This window comes from Bos mutus, chromosome 7 (genome assembly GCF_027580195.1).
Source record: "Bos mutus isolate GX-2022 chromosome 7, NWIPB_WYAK_1.1, whole genome shotgun sequence".
NCBI classification, from domain to species: domain Eukaryota; kingdom Metazoa; phylum Chordata; class Mammalia; order Artiodactyla; family Bovidae; genus Bos; species Bos mutus.
Genome location: NC_091623.1, coordinates 6,614,370 through 6,622,133, shown reverse-complemented (window position 1 = coordinate 6,622,133; position 7,764 = coordinate 6,614,370). Strand labels below are relative to the sequence as shown.

General features: G+C 35.8%; 1 pseudogene; it reads left to right on the top strand.

Moving 5' to 3' along the window:
• Positions 1-3,431: 3,431 nt before the first annotated feature.
• Positions 3,432-3,918, top strand: LOC102269226 (large ribosomal subunit protein eL30 pseudogene; annotated as a pseudogene).
• The last annotated feature ends 3,846 nt before the right edge of the window (positions 3,919-7,764 follow it).

Here is a 7,764-nt window from a genome sequence, read left to right as displayed (position 1 = left end):
TTGAATTATACATTAGACCAAATGGATTTAACAGATGAAAACAGAACAGTCCATCCAACAGCAGCAGAATACATACACTTCTCAAGTGTCATGTTCTGCATATAGATTCAAATAGTTCCAACACTGTTTGTTGAAATGACTATTCTTTCTCCATTGAATTGCTTATGTACCTTTGTAAAAATCAAATGGCAACCATACAATGAAACATTATTTAGAAACAAAAAGAAAAGAGGCATCAACTCATGAAAATACATGGATGAATCATGAATGCACATATTTAAGTAAAAGAAGTCAGTCTGAAAAGGCTACATACTGATTACAATTACATGGGATTCTGGAATAGGCAAAACTATAGAGATGATAAAAAGATTAGTGTTTCCCAGGGGTTCAGCAGGGAAGGGTTGGCTAGTTGAAGCATGGGGGAATTTTTAAGGTGGTGAAACTATTCTGTATGATATATAATTGCTTTTACAAGACACTACGCATCTGTCAAAGTCTATACAATTTTATAGTACTTTACAATGTAAGTAGGCAAAATTTTAAAAATTACTTAGAATGACACGAGACCCCAGGATGAACTATCCGTGAGCCCATACTAATAGAAATGAATTACTTGACACATATATGAACAGTAAGAAGAACTAAATCTTACATGCAGAAGACTTCCAAATAATTTTCTTGCATAATCTTTCCATAGAAAAACATGATAGTAAAATACAGAAAGGCTTCCCTGGAGGCTCAGTCAGTAAAGAATCTGCCTGCAATGCAGAAGAGCTGGGTTCAATCCCTGGGTCAGGAAGATGCCCTGGAGAAGGGAATGGCTGCCCTCTCAAGTATTCTTGCCTGGGAAATCCCATGGACAGAAGGAGCTTGGCAGGCTACAATCCATGAGGTCACAAGAGTCAGACACGACTTCGCAAATAAACCACCACCACCACCACCAAGGTACAGAAAGGAGGGGAAATGAGCAACTTTTCACTTAAGAAACCTGACAAACACTATTTCAGCCAGATGTTCAAGGTCAATGTCAACAGTGATGTCATATTGGTTGTATGTGCTCTTGATATGACATGGTGAAACTGGAACTTTGCTTCTATAGTCTTCCTCCAAAAAAACGATAGCTCCAGTCTAATTATAATGATTGGATGGCATCACCGACTCAATGGACATGAGTTTGAGCAAACTGTGGGAGACAGTAAAGGACAGGGAAGCCTGGCGTGCTTCAATCCATGCAGTCGCAGAGTTGGGCATGACTGAGCAACTGAGCAACAAATTATAACCAAAACATAAGAAAAACACCAAATGAGGGGCAATCTACAAAAGACCTGCCAAGTACTCTTCAAAACTGTCAAGGTCAACAAAAATAAAGTCTGAGAAAAACTGAGAAACAGTAGATACTGGATATATGGGAACTCTGTATTCTCAGTTCTTTTATAAATCTAAAATTGCTATAAAATAGTTTATTTTAAAACAAATAAAGTTCCTCAAGTGCAAATAAAATCAAAGGGTCATATTTGTGTTGGTCTATTTCCAGAATCTCTTCAACTCTAGTGATCTGTGTGTCTATCCTGTTGGCAACACCACACCATCTTCATAACTGTAGCTTTACAGTAAGTTTTTAAATTGGGCAGCTTGATTTCTGTAACTTTATTCTTCTTTCTCAAAGTTGTTTCAGCTATTCTAATTTCTTTGCCTTTCCATACATCTTGTAGAATCTGCTTGTGTATATGAGAAATGTGTTAAATCCATAGATAAATTTGGAGTGAATTTAAATCTTTACTACGCTAGTCTTCCTACTTATGAACATGGTTTCTCTCTCCATTTATATACATCTTCTTAGAGTTCTTTCAATAGCATTAGTAGTTTCAGCAGAGAGAAGACAGAATATTTTGTTAGATTCTTCCTAACAATTTCGTTTTGGGAGCCAATCTAAAATTCTCTATACTGTGAAATTATGCTTCAAAAGTGAAGGAGACATAAAGATTTTTCTCAAACAAAAGTTAAAGACGTTCATTGCCAGTAGATTTGCCTTGCAAGAAATAAAAAAGCAGCTCTTTAGAGAGAAGAATATGATATAATTCAGAAACTCAGATCTACATTAAAAAAGGAAGAGAATAAGAGAAGGAACAAGTGAAAATAAAATCTTTCATTTTTCTTATTCTTAATTCAACAGAAAAGTTTATTTAAAATAATAATAGCAACAATGAATTCAATTATGTATAATTTTATTCAACTTTATACATTTATATATGTGATTATACATTATTTATTAGTATATATTTATTTGATATATATGCTTATGTGTAAGTTAAAGAAATGATGGTAGTGATAAAAAGACAGAAGGGAGGAATTAGGATATATTTTATTATAAGTTATACACACTACCCACAAATTATAATAGTATAGTATTACTTAAAAGTGGATTTGGATTAGTTGTAGAAGTATTTTGCAGACTCTAGAACAAACACTAAAAATAAGAAGTATAACTGATATGTTAAGAAAAGAAAGAAAGTGGAATTGTATAAAATGCTCAGTTAAAACCATAAAACACACACACACAAAATAGCAGAAGACAAAAATAGGGATAAAGAATGAGGGGGATAAAGAAAGCAACCAATATGGTAAATACTAATCCGACTATACCAATAATCTCTTTCAGTGCTAGTGGTCTACATACACCAATTAAAAGGCAGAGACTGTCAGAATGCATCAGAAAACAAGACAACTATATGATGTCTATGGGAAATCCACACTAAATACAAAGGCACACATAAAAGTATCGAAAAAAGATATACCGTGCTAACACTAATCAAAAGGAAGCAGAAGTAAAGCGGTCATTGCGTCAAGAAAACCTAAGTGTGAGTGTGCCTTATAGAGTGTTAAAATGCATAAGGCAACAACTAACAGAATTGTAAGAACTAGACGAATTCAGTATTACAGTGGGAGACTACAATGCCTCTCTCTCAGAAATGCATAGATCCAGGGGGTGAAAAATCAGGAAAGACATAGTTGAACTCAACCCCATCAATCACCTATATATAACTGAGATCTATCATCTATAGACTATTTCATCCACATCCTTCTCAAGTTCACATGGGACATTCACTAAGAAAGACCACATTCTGGGCTATGAAACACACCTTGAAAAATTTAAAATCATAGGAAACATACAGTGTATCCTCTCAGATCATGATGGAGTTAAACTAGGGATCAGTAACAGAAGGGGAGCTGTAAAATCCCCAAATACTTAGAGATTAAGTCACATGTTTCTAAATAACATGTCAACTAAAAAAAATCCTCAAGATGAGTGTAAACATTTTTTTAAAAAGTGAGAATGAAAATACAACTTATCAGAATTTGTGAAATGCAGTAAAAGCAAAGCTTAGAGGGAAATTTATAGCAATGAATGCATATTTTAAAAAAGTTTGCCTTTTTCGCTCCCCGGCCATCTTGGTGGCTGCTCTTGGTTGGGGGTGTCCCGCATCTAAGGCAGGAAGATGGTGGCCGCAAAGAAGACGAAAAAGTCACTGGGGTCGATCAACTCTAGGCTCCAGCTGGTTATGAAAAGTGGAAAGTACATGCTGGGGTACAAACAGACTCTGAAAATGATCAGACAAGGCAAAGCGAAACCGGTCATCCTCGCCAACACCTGCCCAGCCTTGAGGAAATCTGAAATAGAGTATTAGGCCATGTTGGCCAAAACTGGTGTCCATCACTACAGTGGCAATAATATTGAATTGGGCACAGCATGTGGAAAATACTACAGAGTATGCACACTGGCTATCATTGATCCAGGTGATTCTTATATTATTAGAAGCATGCCAGAACAGACTGGTGAAAAGTAAATCATGTACAATTTTTCTTTAATAAAACTGGCCAGAGCTTGTTTTAAAAACACTGTTAAAAAAAAAAAAAAAAGATCAAAAATTAATCATCTTAATTTCTACCTTACAAAACTAGATAAAGAAGAACAAATTAGGATGAACCTAGTGCCTATTTTACAGAAAGAAGTAAGTCAGAAAGGGTAAGTCAGAATGAAGTAAGTCAGAAATGTTAATATAAAACATTGTATATTAAATGCATATATATGGAATTTAGAAAGATGGTCCTGATGAACCTACTTGCAGGGCAGCAATGGAGATGCAGACACAGAGAACAGACTCATGGACACAGTTGGGGAGGAGAGGGAGGGACGAACTGAGAGAGTAATATTGAAACATGTACATTACCATGTGTAAAATCAACAGCCAGTGGGAATTTGCTGTGACGCAGGGAGGTCAAACCCGGTGCTCCGTGACAACATAGAGGGGCGGGATGGGGTGGGAGGTGGGAGGAAGATTCAAGACAGGGGACATACATATACCTGTGACTGATTCATATTGATATATGGCAGAAAGCAACACAATGTTGTAAAGCAATTATCCTCCAATTAAAAATAAATAAAATTAAAAAAAAAAAAATTAGATCCAATGTATAGAAGAAGAAAAGTGATTTAAAAAAATTATAGCTAGTATCCTGCAACCTTGTAAAATTCACCTGTTCTAGGAGGTTTTTATTTGCTTTGATTTAGTTTTGTTTTTATCATTGTTACTGCTGTAACAGGGACTATTTGTAAATTCCTTGGCTTTTCTATGTAGAAAATCCTGCCTGCAAATAGAGACAGTTTTATTTCTTCTTTTTTAATTCATTTCATTTAGATCTTTTTATTATCGCATTGCCTAGGACTTCTGGTAGAATATTAAATGGGAGTTGTGAGATAGAATATCTGTTCCTTATCTACCTAGGAAAAGCATTCAGTCTCTCACCATTAAATGATTTTGTCTATCACTTTCTTATAAAATGTCCTTTATTAGGTTAAGAAAATGCCCTTCTATTCCTAGTTTTTTTGAGAGTTACTATAAGAAACAGATGTTGGATTTGGGCAATTTTTTTCACATTGGTTACAACGATCATATGGTTTCTCTTCTTTAAAGTATTAACTCAGTAGATTATCTTGATTAATTTTTAGATAAGCCAGCTTTCCTAAGAGAAGGCAATGGCACCTCACTCCAGTACTCTTGCCTGGAAAATCCCATGGATGGAGGAGCCTGGTGGGCTGCAGTCCATGGGGTCGCAAGGAGTCGGGCAACCGAGTGACTTCACTTTCATTTTTCACTTTCATGCATTGGAGAAGGAAATGGCGACCCACTCCAGTGTTCTTGCCTGGAGAATCCCAGGGATGGGAGAGCCTGGTGGGCTGCCGTCTATGGGGTCGCACAGAGTCAGACATGACTGAAGCGACTTAGCAGCAGCAAGCCAGCTTTCCATTCCCAATACAAACCCTGCTTGGTCATGTTCTATTATTCCTTTTATGTATTGTTGGGTTGAATTTGCAAAGTTTTATGGAAGCTTTTTACAGAAATATGCATGAGGTATATTGTTCTGTAGTTTTCTTCTCCAGTAATGTCTTTGTCTCATTTTTATAGCAGGACAATTCTAGCTTTATAAAATGAGTTGAAAATTACCCCTTCCTCTTCTATTCTCTGGAAGAAACTATATAGAATTTGTGTTAATTCTATAAATATTTGTTATAATTCACCAGTTAAACCATGTGAGCCTGCAGATTTCCTTTACAGAAGATTTTAAACTATTTTTACTAATAATAAGGCTATCCTGGTTACCTATTAAAATCTTCAGTGAGTTTAATAATTTAAATTTTTTAGGGAACTAGTACTTTTTTATCTATCACTGAATGTCAAATTCAGTTGCATGGAGTTTGGGGTCAGATTTATTTATTATTCTTTTAATTCCATAGAGTGTATAGTGATATCCACTTTTTCTATTTCTGATATACGTACAGACATTTGTATCTGTAATTTGTATCTTCTCTACTCTTTGGTCAGTCATTAACTTCTGTGTACTTTTGGAACTCCCTGGTGGTACAGTGGATAGGAATCCCCCTGCGTATGCAGGGGACACGGGTTCAATCCCTGGTCCAGGAAGACTCCACATGCCATGGAGCAACTAAGCCCATGTCCCACAACTACTGAGCCTGTGTTCCAGAGCCCAGGTGCCATAGCTACTGAAGCCCTCATGCCCTAGAGCCTGCGAGCCACAACTCCTAAAGCCCATGAGCTTAAAGGCTATGCTCCATGACAAGAGAAGTCACCACAGTGAGAAGCCTGAACACCACAATTAGAGAGTAGCCTACATTCTCCTCAAGAGAGAAAGCAAGTACACAGCAACAAAGACCCAGCACAAATAGAAATTAAAAAAAAAAAAACAAAAAAACTGCATACTTTTGACACTTCAGATTTCTGATAATAAATGTTTGTCATTTTACAACTAGAAAAAATATGATCACTTTAATTCATTTTAAATTTGCTTGTTTCTACATTTAAATTACGGATAATAATGCCAACCACATGGTGCTGATACGTGGATTAAAAGCAAATGCACATAAAAGTTCAATCTATATTCATGTTAGCTATTATAACACAAGTAAAAGAAGACAGTTGTATAACTGAGTTAGAAAAATAGTGTCATCCAACTGAAGAATAGGTGATAATATTTGAATTATGATTGGGGGGCTTCAAGAGAATAATCTAAATATTAAAAGAAGGTTTCCCACAACAATTACAGTAAGATTAGATATATGACATTCTCTTACTCAAAATTTTTAATCATTTCTGCAAATGACTAATCACAACTCAACATGTAAAATCTTTGTCAACAAATATGAAGAGAACTAGAAGCTAAGAAGTTATCTGATTAGTTCTGAAATATCCCATTTATTTTGTGAAGACCAGTCCCCTAAACTAAATCCTACAGTATAGCAAGTTGATTCATATTACACATTTAGGTACTCAGGTAGATTACCTGTGGGCCTAGAACATGCTAACTTCTTTGTCCTATTTTTCAAATTAATTAAAAAAAAACTGATACAAACCAGTCCTGGAAATAAATAGACCAGATTACATACTTTAAAATCTGACATTAGCACAGAGTTTAGGGCAAATGGGAGGGTAGGGTGGGGAATTACATTTTCTTTAAAAGCACTTAAGGTGGGCTAGTACGAATATTCCATCTCATAAAAGAGTTGCTGAATTTTCCCCCTCTGAAGCCCAGAATCACTCTACCTGGCATTTGGAAGATGCTACTCTATGAGGCAGAGATCCTCTAAATATTGAGCTCTCAGAGCCTCGTGAATTAGGAGGCAGGAATGAGGCAAGGGGAATGACAAGATGAGATGGATTCCAATTTTAGGAAAAGAAGAGCATTAGAGGAAGCCAACACATTCAGCCATGATTTATGCAATACCCAAGTACTAACTCTCAAGCCAACAGCACACTTTCAGGCTATATGCAACCACCAAATTATCATAAATTAAGCTCAAGCAAAAATAAGGCCATAAAATGGACATTTTACAGTGGCTATTGACTGCAATGTTCAGTATGCATTAAATCTTCCAAAGCATTGTTACTTTATCAACTGAATTAGTAATTGGTGTCTTCTTGGGAGGGAAATATATAATGCTTCAAACTCCATATATATTACTCACCACAATTAAAGTCACTCACTGTAAGAAGCTGCTATCTATATGCATCAGACTAATTATTTTATGCTTTTTTCCCTAAGATAATGGGACACTGCTGCCAGTGGGCAAATCCCGACCATACATTATGTGGTACTTCCTAGCAATTTTTGATGAAAACTACAGGTACAGACAGATTATAATGGGAACATCTAATTGAAATTCATCTCCATTTTGCTTCAGATGGAAGA